This window comes from Aulonocara sp. 'chitande type north' Nkhata Bay, linkage group LG23 (genome assembly GCF_057382095.1).
Source record: "Aulonocara sp. 'chitande type north' Nkhata Bay isolate Kocher_YH1m ecotype deep benthic linkage group LG23, A_spYH_male_GT1.1, whole genome shotgun sequence".
In the NCBI taxonomy this organism is placed as follows: domain Eukaryota; kingdom Metazoa; phylum Chordata; class Actinopteri; order Cichliformes; family Cichlidae; genus Aulonocara; species Aulonocara sp. 'chitande type north' Nkhata Bay.
Genome location: NC_141365.1, coordinates 14,977,642 through 14,991,608, shown reverse-complemented (window position 1 = coordinate 14,991,608; position 13,967 = coordinate 14,977,642). Strand labels below are relative to the sequence as shown.

The following is a 13,967-nucleotide window of genomic DNA, read 5'->3' as shown; positions in this document are numbered from 1 at the left end:
TTCACTGTTATCCTGATGACATCCAAATTTACTTCCCCTTGAAACTGGATGTCTCCGTCCCAGTGCTGCCTCTGCTTAACTGTGCATGATGTTAAAAAACGGTCAACACATAATTGTATTGTTTCAGGAACTCATGCCCTTTTGGATAACTTGTCATCATTCCAACACTGTAAGAAATCTCTGAGTGTTTTTAGATAGCTCTTTTATTAAATTGGAGAAGCAAATGTCCAGTTTTTATCAGTTACATGAAATTGCCAAAGTGGAGCCTTATCTTCTTACTAAAGACCTAGAAAAACGCATTGATGCCTTCATCACCTCAAGGCTAGACTACTGCAATTCCCTTTTTTTATGGGTCTTCAACACTCACCTCTCCATAGCTTGCAGTTAGTCCAAAATGCTTTTTATAAGTCAAGTGCACCCCTTTCCTTCACAGTGGTGGATCTTTGCCCCAACCTAAAAGCCCAACCTCTGGTAATCAAAATTGATCTGGAAGAAGTAAAGATCATAAAGGAATCTCATAGTTCAACTTGTGGAAGAATCATTAACTGTGGTTTCTAACCCGGTTTATTTTTGGCACCTTGGGACTCCACCGCTTTTCCTGTCGCTGATGTGCAGGTCTCCCGAGGGACCAAATCTGCTGCCACCTGGGCTTCTTTGCGCCCCTATTGGCATCTACACGCATCTTGCCGATGAGGACCATGGCCCAGCAGATACTAACTCCCCAAATGTCCCTGTGCCCCCCATCATGCCTAAGTAGTAATTGTGCTAAATTGAGTTGAGATGTGATGTGCGGTAACAGTGACAGGTGCATGCTGCTGTTGCTGTAGTTTGCCAGAGATCGATGTAGCATCGCACGGTGTAATTCAGAGGTCATGGACAACATGACATTTTCTTTCCCACCTCTTTGCTGCACTTTACTTGACAGAGTCATATCTCATAAAAAAAAAATCAATAATGCACATATTTTTAGATGTAGTATGATGTAAACTTTCCATGGTTAACATTGTTGACATATAAACCTACTGAAATCTGAAAAAAAAAGTCGTCCCTTTAAATTCATAACTTTTATTTTTACTTTAGAATCGGCGGTGTTCGGTTAAAGTTGCCTCATATACTCTCACAGTGAAAACAAGATCTACTGAAAAAAGCTAGTTGACACTTTTTAATGAAATAAATTGAACAATGAACAAAAAATGAACAATAACACAAATTGCATCTTCCAGGGCATTCTGGGAATTGTAGTTCAAAAAAGGTTGTTTTTTTTTATTGTGCCTTCAATCCATCTTCTTCCACTTGTCTGTGTTTATTTGTAGAATATATCAACATATATCGGATAAAAATGTGTTATCGGTAGCTAAGCCTTTGTGCCATAATGTACAGCAGGTATTCTTTTTACTTTTCATGAAAGTGAAGTGTTTAAACAACTGCCACACACAATCACTCTATTTTTCCTTTTAGAGCTTTGTAATTGTGTGAGCATTAATTTTTTTCTTTGTTTTGTTATTTGTTTTTTTAAAATTAGGATTATGTCTGAAAGCAGGTGTTTTCTTACAGTTCTAACAGTTATTTTGGAAAAGAAAAAATATGAGTCATATATGCCTGAGATTAGAAAAATGTGCTTGATAAGTTATCTGCTCGGGATTAACGGTGAGCTTCTTCCAGTGTAGCTGAGTGAAATCTCTGTCAGCACTGGCACAACATTTCTGTTAGACTGTCTCTGTGTTAGACACAAAATAGGTGAAAGCTGCCAAATTAGACCAAATTAGGTCTTATTCTAGCTCATAACCATGTATAGTAGTCATGACCTGAAAGCCTCACTTTTGAATATCATGAGACTTGTGTGCACGTTGTTAATGTAGACTTTAGGAAAATAGTCTTTCCCACACATAATTTTACTCAGGTGAAAGAATATAACTAAGTGTGAGAAAAACTAGAGCTTAGAGAAAAATCAAAACTAACTTTACAAAAGGGGACACACATTAGCAATTAATCCTTTAGAGAGAGAGAGAGAGAGAGAGAGAGAGAGAGAGAGAGAGAAATTCAACCATTCACTCACTTTTATTTTGAAAGCTAGTTTCACCAAACAAACTACTCCTACAGAGACACTTTAAAAATTAAAATCAAATCAAAAGGTACTTAGTAGATTTAAAGAAATAAATCCTATAAAATAGGTTTAATAATTAATTTAAGAATGTGTGCACACATATATATCCCCACCCCCCATTCCCAGCCCCATCATGAATACAATGTTTGGGAAACCGTAAAAGTTTGAGAGTAGTTTTAAAAAATTTCTTCTTGTACAGATTTGGAACAGCTGCTGTTTCCTACTGCTGCCTTACAGGCACAGAGCTCGTTTACTCTAACGTTGCTTTAAATTCTCTGAGTTGGCCAAGGTTGGCAACGGACGGCAACGCGCACACACACCCGTGAGCAACTCTATCCCGTGTTTTCCACGATTTCTGGCCAGATCACATTTTCTGCTCAGCTGGACATTTCCCCAGATGTCTGAGCACAGAACGTGCTGGACTCAGACACTCAAAGATCAATCAAATTTAGTGCCCAGGTCCCAGGCCCTCTACTACTCAGGAAAGCCTTCACAGCCATTGGTCAGACGTTGGCGCTAACGCTAGTCCAGGTTCTCTTTTTTTTTTTACCTCAGGAAATCTGGATGTAGCCTCAAAAGTCTGTTTGTGTTACACACACACTCCTGTAAGCTGTGTGTGTGTGTGTGTGTGTGTGTGTGTGTGTGTGTGTGTGTCGATCTGCAGAAAAATAATATTAGCACTTGCTAAACCACCCTGGGTAAATAAAGGTATAAATAAAGAATCCAAACCACAAAGCAGTGGCACGCAACTTAAGTTGATGGTAAGACAAGCAAACAGGAAGTGAGGAATATTTTCTAAACACTTAATAAGGTCCCAAGTTAGCTGTTACTTTCACAGTCAACATTGCGTGTGCAGATAGCACAGTAGTTATTGTGTGTGTGTGTGTGTGTGTGTGTGTGTGTGTGTGTGTGTGTGTGTGTGTGTGTGTGTAAAAAGGGTGGCCTTGATGGGGATACTTGGAGGAGAAAAGCTGAAGATGGTGTTATAAGAGAGTGGCCATTTTTCATTGTTTGGTATCTGTAGAAGAAAATAGGTCAGGGCGGTGAGCTCTGAAACATTCTGTCGGCATGCAGCTCAAAGATTCGAGAACAACAGATGAATTCTTTGCACTGGCACGGTGACAGAAGGCTAGCTCACACGTGCGTCAGTACTTCAGCAGATAAATTAGAAGGAAATATTGGAAAATACCTTTGTAATACACAATTTTGTGGATTGATATTTAAATGACTGATTGTCTGCTTTTTTGTTAGCGACTGGGGTTGGATGATTGGTAGAATATTTTCACATCTGTCAAAATCAGTCAGCAGGTTTTTGATTTGTTTTTGTTTTTTTTAAAGGAATTTTTTCATTTGAATTTTTTTTTTTAATGTCCTTGTTGAGAATTCGTGAAATTGTACTCACAGCATTAGTTTTTTTGTTTTTCTTTAACATCCCATCAAATATTTCACTCTTGCTTGATGTCTAATGGTAATACTTATACATTGCTAGACGCAAAGTTGGTTAAATAATTTTTTTTACCATGTGAGCTTCTTTTTAATGTGGAAAGTTTCATAAATATGAACTAAAACATGCAGCAGACATCCATTATTTCACATATATTATTACATATTATTATGAAGTAGTTGCAGTTTGTCATGTTTATTTTCCCTTCTGGTGGAAGGTTTTCATAAATATAAAGCATGCAAGTTTAGTTGATGATAATGTGTGTATGGGGTGGGGGTGGGGGGGTTGTTTTTTATAAAATATACCAAGGTGCTCAGCAGTAAAACTCCTAATTAAAAGTGAAAAGTAAAACATTTTGGGGGATAAAATTACTGAGTACTTTTGTTTGCATTTTGAATAGGCTCAGATTGTCAGACTGCATGGAAAGACTCCAAAATAGAGCTTGTTCATCAACATTATTTCCCTGGAGAAACGTCCTCAGCACCTCATCTGCTGGTTACTTTCCATCCACGCCCGGCTGCAAAAAAAAAAAAAAAAAAATCTCAAAATAGGAAGCATATGCTAGAACAAGGAACGCCACTTCAAGCAATACCCGTTCCTTAACATTAAGACGGCGTACAGAAACTGGAGTGAGGTTGAGAAAAGACCTAGTTGTCAATTGCTTGTTCTCAAAACACGCTACAATACTTGCAAAAACAGAAAAAGTAAGTGTGAAGGAGGCATGGATAACGATTCCCAAACTGACGCCCACCAGTAATTATGATGCGAGTACAAAGAGATTTTTGCCATTCTGAAGGGAAAAGGGGAGTGTAGGTGTATTAATTCCTGTTCCTTCCTGCTTCCTCGACTTGGAAGTTCAGATTTAGAAAAATAGCCCCCCTCCCCTCCTTCAAAAGGAAAGAAAAAACAAGAACTGTCACATTGACTGACGCCAATCGTATGTAGCATCTGTGTTCCCACTACTGCTCCCTATAGTATATGCCACACTGTGGCAATGTGGGAAACTGACACTGTCAATTTATCAGAACAAAAGCATTCCTCAGCAAGAGAAATACACATCTTTGGGCCCTGGAGACAAAAATCATTCCACCCCCACCCTTACCTGCATCTAAACAGAATGTAGGACATTCACAACACCAGAAATAGAAATTTCAGTCACAATTATCATTTTTGAATTTATCCCCTGCAGTCAAAAGTTAGCGTTTAACTTGAGGAGTTAGAGAGAGACTTTAATGCCAACTTTTTAAAAGTAAACAGCTGCATGAAAGGCGATGTGGATGGATTCAAAATTGGACCATTTCAGTTTATTTCTTCAGATCTTTTCTTCTTGAAATGATTATTTATTATTTGCGACAAACTTGTTTTTATTTATGAGGTGTTTGTTGTTTTTTCAGGTGTCTGATCCTGTAGCCCCCGCCATCACTTTGTGTCAAATTTGGGTAAGTACCCGACCTAATTTTAACTCCTCTTCCTCCTCTTCTAATGTGTTCACGGACCAGACAGGCTTCCATGAACGCTGGATGTGTTTCCATGCAAAGTCTGGTTTTATTTCTTTTATTACCATACTTTAGGTCGGGCATCTTACATGCATATCTACAGGAAAACTAATGCGATGCTTGATTGGTAGAGGTAGTTAATGCGGAGTGGCCCTTTTTGGTTTTCCTGTTTAGACATTGAACCAAAAGCCATCTTACCTTTGTTTGTTTCTTTTATAATCAGGATGTACATCAGGATGTATGTTGTGATGAATAAGTAGGATGCACATGTAACTCGGTGAGTTCTGTGTTTGTCACACGTACACCAAATTTGGAGGTAGGAAATTTTAAAACATGTACATTTATGATTAAATAATTTGCAGTTTTTTTCAATAAATGTGTAACAAATTCTTGTTTATTAGTTACAGATACTTGTGTATTATTCAAGGTATTTGCATCATTGAAAATTGGCTTAAGGGTGTTCCCGTGATGCAGTCTTAATTTAGTTAGTTAGCCTCGGTGAGGAGAAAACAGATCATGTGTTTTAGATACCAAATGTGGGGAAAAAGCGGGCTCCTTTTAAAAAAAAAAAAAAAGTGGAACTTTGTCTAGTTTTCCACTACACAGAAAGACCACAAGCCTTCAGCTCCTGTGTGCTCCTATTGTCCTGCTCTGAGCCAAACCCTGCATAGGAATTTATTTGTGATCGATTCTGATCTACAGCGAGGTTACATAGATAGATGTCGTGACTTTCGACTGCATTACTTCAGCCTGAAAACAACGGTCACGTGACTCACTGTGGTGTTGTAAACAGCAATAAAAACATCAGTAAAATTATGAAATTACCTTAATTTTACCCATCCAGATCATCATGCTTTGTGTTGTTACAGTCTCCATACTACATACTTCATTATGTAATTATTTTTTTAAAGAATTCATTTTTGCTAATAATGTGCACAATTGCGTTGAATTAATTTTTAGGTGCATGAAAATGTTGAAATTGTGTGAATTTAATTTTGTACGTTTAAACAATGTAGAATTTGATCATTGGGTCCTTAATGCAAGGAGTCTTCACCCTGATATTAAGGTTTGATAAAATTCTTATGCCACAGGAATTTTATCTGATGTTCTCTCGTATATCCTCATGACCACACACGTCTTGAGGGAATTTCTTCACATCAGTTCACTTGATGTCAACAATGAACTGATAGATTTTGGTGATAAAAATACAACAACATGACTCCATGACGAAGGATTCAGTATTCACGTGGGACATCAGTTACCGAATACCTCACTGCTTTCCAAATTATTATGCAAATAAGATTTTAACGTCATAAATATTCAGTTTTTTTTTTCCAGTTAAACTCAATGACGGTATTGTGTCTCAGGCCTCTTAGGATCACTGATATATTCATAATTAGTGATGTCATAATTAGTTTGCTAGGTGAGCCCAATCAAAGGGAGCCTAGCATGCCACATATTTCAAACAACATCAGAAAGAAAAAGGATCTCCCTGTCGCAGAAAAGTGTCAGATGCAGTGCAGTGCCTTGGACAAGGCATGAAAGCATTAGATATTTCACAAAAAGTTTAGCGTAATCATCGTACCGTGAATGAATTTGTGGCTGATTCGGAGCACAGAAGGGTTTGTGCAGGTAAAGGCATAATGAGGACGGTTTCTGCCAGACAACTTCATCGGATTAAGAGAGCAGCTGCTAAAACGGCATTACAAAGCAGCGAACAGGTATTTGAAGTAGCTGGTGCTGTTAACTTGTTATTTTCTGTTTTATCGCGAGAGTACGGTTGCCCGCGATGTGTTGTTGTTGTGGTCCGTATGTAAAATGGCGGAACGAATAAAGCGCTGTGAATGAGAGTACGACGTCGTGTCTTTTGAGTTAACATTGGTAGCAGAGGATGGTTCCCAATTACAAAGTACCACCAAAGCTTGATGAAGCCAGGCCATACGAATGCTGGAAGAATGAAGTCAATATCTGGAGACGGGTTACGGAGCTGGATAAAAAGAAACAGGCACTCGCGGTGGCGCTGGGCCTCGAGGGAAGAGCCAGAGAAACGGCCATGGAGATACCCGCGGAAGATTTAGACAAAGATGACGGTATGGAAATACTACTTGCAAAACTTGACGCGGTGTTTCAGAGAGAAGAGAAAGACCGCGCTTATGAAGCCTACTCGTGTTTTGACTCCATTGCAAAGAACCACAGCGTGTCCATGGCAGACTACATTATAGACTTTGAACAGCGTTATAACCGGATGAAAAAGTACAACATGACGCTGCCTGACGCTGTGCTAGCATTTAAGCTTCTAGATACAGCTTGTCTTGATGAGAAAAGTCGACAGCTTGCACTGACAGCGTGCACGGACTTAACGTTTGCGTCTATGAAGTCTGCACTAAAACGGATTTTCGGAGGGAAAGTAACTGGAGTTTTCAGCGGAATTCAACTGAACCAAGAAGCAGTTTTCCTTACGGAACAAAAAGGTCCCAAATACAAACGAAACAACGGTACTTCGTCGCGGAGTGGACAGCGACAACCACTACAAGGTACCAACCCACTTGACAAGTTTGGCAAGCGAACAAGATGTGCTATTTGTCAGAGCACTTACCACTGGGCGAAAGACTGTCCTCATCGTAATGGTGACCAAGTAAAGCTAACTGAAGATGGGAAAGTGGAGGAGTGTAACATTACTTTGTACACTAAAGCCTCAATGACAGACTCTGAAACAGACTCTGAAATCTTCCTGACTGAGGCACTGGGGTCAGCCATTATTGATACTGCATGTACACGTACAGTTTGTGGTCAGAAGTGGCTAGATAGTTACATGCGTGACCTCAGCCAAGGCCAAGTAAACAAGCTGTTGCAATCAGAAACCCCCAGCTCCAGACCATTTCGCTTTGGGGATGGTATTGTAGTGTATTCCAGCAGAAAAGTGAAACTTCCAGCAAAAATTGGACAAACAAAATGTGACATTGAAAGTGAAGTAGTTCCTGTTGACATTCCACTACTACTGAGCAAAACGTCTCTCAAGAAAGCAGGGACTGTTCTAGACATGGAGAATGACAGTGTTGTCATGTTCAAGCAGCCTGTTCCCCTAGAGCTCACTAGTTCGGGACACTATTGTGTGGACATTAGAGATGAAAATACTACAGAAAGCTGCAATGAAAATGAAGTTCTCATGGTAACTGCTGAAATGTCTACAAAAGAGAAACAGAAAGTCCTTGTGAAACTTCATAAGCAGTTTGGTCATGCATCTGCAGAGAGGATATTGAGGCTCATCCAAAGCTCTGGCAATACAGATAAACAATGTGCAGTTATTCTACAAGAGATAGTTCGTGACTGTGACATTTGTCAGAAATATTGCAAAACCAAGCCGAGACCTGCTGTTGGTCTACCCCTGGCTTCTGAGTATAATGAGACAATAGCGATGGATCTACATGAGCTGGAGCCCAATGTGTGGTACCTTCACATCATCGACCACTTCACACGCTTCAGTGCTGGCAGCATCGTAAAGACAAAGAAAGCTGCAGAGATCGTCAACTCCTTCATTCACACCTGGATAAGTATTCACGGTGCCCCCAGACGGCTCTACACAGACAACGGCGGAGAGTTCAACAACACAGACATTCGGGACATGGCTGAAAACTTCAACATTGAGGTAAAAACAACGGCGGGGTATAGTCCCTGGAGCAACGGACTACTGGAGAGACATAACATGACACTTACAGAAATCCTCCTGAAGGTAAAAAAGGAACGAGGATGTGACTGGCACACTGCGCTAGACTGGGCCCTTATGGCCAAAAACAGTATGCTTAATGTACATGGTTATAGTCCACATCAACTTGTGTTTGGCCAAAACCCCAACCTTCCTTCTGTGTTGATGGATAAGCCACCTGCCTTAGAGGGCACAACTGTAAGTGCAAGAGTAGCTGAACATATCTCAGCATTACATGCTTCCAGAAAAGCATTTACTGAGGCAGAGTGTTCAGAAAGGATCAGGAGAGCACTACGCAAACAACTTAGGCCTACAGATGACAAATATGAGGCAGGAGATAAAGTATACTACAAACGAGTCGACTGTACAGAGTGGAAAGGTCCAGGTGTAGTTATTGGACAGGATGGAACTGTTGTATTTGTAAGACATGGGGGGACTCTTGTAAGAGTACACCAGTCAAGATTGACTAAAGTGGATTCACGGACTGGAGATAAACAAATATCACACAGTACTACTGATGATGACAACAAAGACGCAGTTGAAAATGATGACACTGACACACCCGATGGGGAACAGAGTATTAGTGAGGAAGAAGACATCACTATTGACAGAGAAACTAACACTACAGAAAACATGTCTGTCACACACACTACAGAAAACATGTCTGTCACACAAACTGCCAATGAGCCCTCTACACCCACTGATCATGTCTCTGCAAATGTAAAGTTAAGATCAGGACAGCTGATTGCTTTTACCAACAGAGACAACGGTGTTCAACACACAGCCAGAGTGCTAGGCAGAGCGGGAAAAGCAAAAGGGCAATACAAAAACTGGTACAATGTGCAATATCTTGAGCATGATGGTAGTGAAGGTGAAAAGAAAGCTGTAGACATGTCACTTGTTGATGGTCTTTGCACTGAAGCTGAAAACAGAGATGCAGATGTACTCATAACAAAAGATATTTCCTTTGATTCTGCTAAGCAGCAGGAGATTGAGAGCTGGCAAAGTAATGGTGTGTTTGATGAAGTGAAAGACCTGGGTCAAAAATGTGTGTCTACTAGATGGGTCTGTACACTCAAAGAAACTAATGGTGTTGTCCCAAAGGCTCGACTTGTGGCACGGGGGTTTGAAGAGGTAAATACTAAAGAACTACAGAAAGACTCTCCAACATGTGCGTCTGAGTCCCTCAGACTGGTGCTAGCTGTGATATGTCAAAACAAGTGGAGAGTAAATTCAATGGACATTAAATCTGCCTTCTTGCAGGGAATGCAACTGTCAAGAGACATCTATCTTCGTCCCCCACCTGAAGCTGGCAAGGACAATGTTCTATGGAAACTGAAAAAGTGTGTTTATGGACTTGCAGATGCTTCACTTTATTGGTACAATAAGGTCAAAGACATTATGCTCAAAACTGGTGGTAAAATATCACAGGTTGATCCTGCAGTGTTCTATTGGCAGAATGAACAATATGAGGTTACAGGAGTGCTTGCATGTCACGTTGATGATTTCCTTTGGGCTGGTTCAAGTCACTTTGCAACTCATATCATTCCTGTACTGAAATCTACCTTCCTTGTGGGCCGTGAAGAACATGACAGCTTTTCTTATGTTGGTATGGACATTTGTACAGTTAATGATGTAATAGAGGTGCATCAACAACTTTACATTGACAACCTACAACCGGTTCAGCTACAAGCAGCACGGGCTGTACAGAGGGAGGCTCCCTTAAGTGAAACAGAACGTGAGCAACTCAGGTCAAAAATAGGACAGATTTTGTGGGTTGCCAAACAAACAAGCCCTGATGTTATGTTTGACACATGTAGCCTTGGATCTAATATCAAAGATGCAACTGTACAGTCTATTCATGAAGTGAACAAAGTTATCCGTAAACTTAAGGCAGAGAAAGTGACTCTTAAGTTTCAGCACTTGGGTAACAGTGAGGATCTGGCATTGGTTGTTTTCAGTGATGCTTCATTTGGCAACCTTCCTGATGGCGGTACTCAAGGAGGGGCATTAATCGTCCTTATGGGTAAAGGAGGAAAGTTTTGTCCTCTCTTCTGGCAGTCTAAAAAAAATCAGGCGCGTGGTCAGAAGTACACTGGCAGGAGAAACTCTTGCCATGTCAGATGGAATAGACAGTGCTGTCTTCCTGGCAACACTTTTTTCTGAGCTTACAACTGGTAACACTGGTCTAAACGCTCTTCCTTTGATCTGTGTAACTGATAATCATTCCTTGTTTGATGCACTCAAGTCTACTAAGCAGGTTACAGAGAAGAGACTGAGGCTAGAAATGAGCAGCATTAAAGAGCTCATACAAGCCAAGAAAATCAGACAGGTTTGTTGGTCAGATTCAAAATCTCAACTTGCTGATTGTCTGACGAAAAAGGGAGTTTCACCTTTAACCCTTCTAAAGGCGCTAGATGAAGGACTCTGGATACTGTAATCCTTTGTCTACAAAGTTGTCTTTGCATTCAAATGTACCATTGTTTATTGTGTGCAATGATAGTATGCTTTAAGTAAAGCAAAGCACTTTTGAAATGTTTTTTTTGTTTATATAAATATATACATATATGTATACAAATGTTTACAGGGGTGTGTATACAAATGTTTACTGGGGTGTGTTTATACTCTTATTTTATTTTTTTAAGAAAGAGGGAGATTGTTAACTTGTTATTTTCTGTTTTATCGCGAGAGTACGGTTGCCCGCGATGTGTTGTTGTTGTGGTCCGTATGTAAAATGGCGGAACGAATAAAGCGCTGTGAATGAGAGTACGACGTCGTGTCTTTTGAGTTAACAGGTGCCTCTGGAGTCCCATGAAACTGAAGGTGTAGGATCGTGTAGTTGTGCATAAACCTGACATTTGGCCATCTCTAAAAAATACAAGCAGAAACAGCTGCAATGGGCCCAGAAATACATGAAGATTATTTTCAAACAGTCTTGTTTACTGATGAGTGCCGTGTAACCCTGGATGGTCCCGATGGATGGAGTAGTGGATAGTTGGTGGATGACCAGCGTGTCCCAACGAGGCTGCGGCATCAGCAAGGCGGTGGCGGAGTCATGTTTTGGGACTGAATCATGGGGAGAGAGCTGCTAGGCCCCTGTAGGGGTGTGAAAATAACCTCATCAAAGTATGTAGTGTTTCTGACTGAACACTTTCTTCATTGGTACAAAAAGAACTGTGCCTTCCGTAGCTAAATTATCTTTATGCATGATAATGCACCACCTCATGCTGCAAATAATACCTCTGTGGCATTGGCTGCTGTGGGCATGAAAGGATAGAAACTCATGATGTGACCCCCATCCTTTCCTCACCTCACCCCTATTGAGAACCTTTGCAGTATCCTCAAGCAAAAGATCGATGAGGTTCAGAGGCAGTTTACATCAAAACAGCAGCTGTGGGAGAAATATTCTAACATCGTGCAAAGAAATTCAAGCAGAAAATGTTCAAAACCTCACAAATTTAATGGATGCAAGAATTGTGAATGTTAAATGAAAGAAGGGGTCTTATATTAACCTGTAACTTGGCCTGTTAGGATGTTTTTAACTGAAATAACTTTTGTTTTCTTCTAATGCTGCAAATTCAACAAATTACCATTTTCAGTTCTTTACAACAATACATTTTTCAAAACTCTTTTGTGGATAATAATTTGAAACAGTGTAAATAAGATTTGAATTGTGCTCTAAAATATTTTTTTTCATTACCTCTAACGGGTGGAGGCAGATGGTTGCCCTTCCTCGAGCCTAGTTCTATTAGTTCCTTCCTGTTAAGTACTTCCTTTCCACTCTTACCAAGTTCTTGCTCATAGGGGTTTGTCTAATTCCTGGGCTTTTCTCTGTATTATTATAGGGTCTTTACCTTATAATATAAATTGCCTTGAGGTAATTGCTGTTGTGAATTGTTGCTATATAAATAATATTAAATAGAATTTAATTTAATTAAATGGCCAACTATATTCCTCTTTCTGATCTCTAGTTAACATCCTTCTTTGGATTGTGATCTTTTTGTGGAAATGTGTTTCAAATTTGGCAAAAGTGCTCTGACTGAGAGAGAGGTCAAGGAAAAAGGTAATTTTGACCTCAAGAAATGTTTTTTGTTGATGTTTTTGTGACATATCTTGAGTAGGGTGGGTATCATTTAGGTTTTATCCGATACCGGTGCCAAACCGGTACTTTTGAAACGGTGCCGGTGCTTAAACGGTGCTCGAACCAGTGCTTAATGAATGGAGAACACAAATTTTGTCCAAAAACCTCTCATGTTTAGCTGTTTTCCACTTTTTCTTTGGTCATTTTAGCCTTTTTAGCCAGGGTGAAGGGAGTATCTGCCATCAAACAAGAAGACAGCCGCATGTAACTACGACGGTGTTTGCTAGTTCACCTTACATGCATTAATGTAATAATGTGGTGAGCATACTCAACGTAAATTACACACGAACAACATTAAGCTACTCACGCAGGGGAGAATGGCTGCTGCCATGATGATGGCAGCAGCAGCCATGATGGGTACCGGATACCGGTACCCATACCTAATCTTGAGTATTAGTATACACGAGTTACAATTCCATTTAATAACCGTTAAGGCCCATAAGCCTAGAGAATGGTTGACATTGGTCTTGCAACTACTTGTTGGAAACCACCTACCAACCACTGGCTGGAAACCATAAACCAACAGCTGGTTGGCTACCCCTGTTTGGAAACCACTGGTTACGAGGGTTAAATGTGTAATCCATAACCAGTGGCAAATAGTTTCTGAAGGCAATCTCTGTTAAATTGATTGCTAAAGCCCCTTTCACACAGGCCTAGAAGACCGTTCAGTGAACCTTAGGCAACAGTTGCTTGCTAAGGAAAAGTGTGTACAATGTGAATGGTTGGCAAGTCATTGCTGGTAGTTGCAAGTAGTCCGTAGGGAAAAGCTGGTCGTAGTGTGGTTTACAGCGCTGGACCACTGGTTGTTTTGATTGTTTTGGAAAGTGCAGGTTGCATCTGTAAGGCACAGCTTTGTTTTAAGCTTTGTTTCCAGGTCTGGCACTTTTCCAGTTTCACTAAAGCCCAGAAAAGCGTGAGTGTGTGCAGGTAAGTCGTTGTATTACATGTAGACTGTGAGTGACTATGGCTGCAGGCAACCAAAGCAATCAAAAGGAGGTTTTTGAGGCAAAAATGTTTCAAATCAAAATGATGAGACCTGTTGTTAATTCAGTGTTGTCGCAAAGTTTTTTGCTGCTCAT

The 13,967-nt window shown here is 40.2% G+C and overlaps 1 protein-coding gene across 3 annotated transcripts in view; it reads left to right on the top strand.

Moving 5' to 3' along the window:
* Window positions 1-13,967, top strand: part of lpp (LIM domain containing preferred translocation partner in lipoma) — a 189,849-nt gene that overhangs the window by 24,062 nt on the left and 151,820 nt on the right. For all 3 annotated transcript variants that reach the window (XM_086283730.1, XM_086283728.1, XM_086283729.1), the window contains exon 3: window positions 4,943-4,987. The gene's annotated coding sequence lies outside the window, so the exon portion shown is untranslated. The remainder of the gene's footprint in view (window positions 1-4,942; window positions 4,988-13,967) is intronic.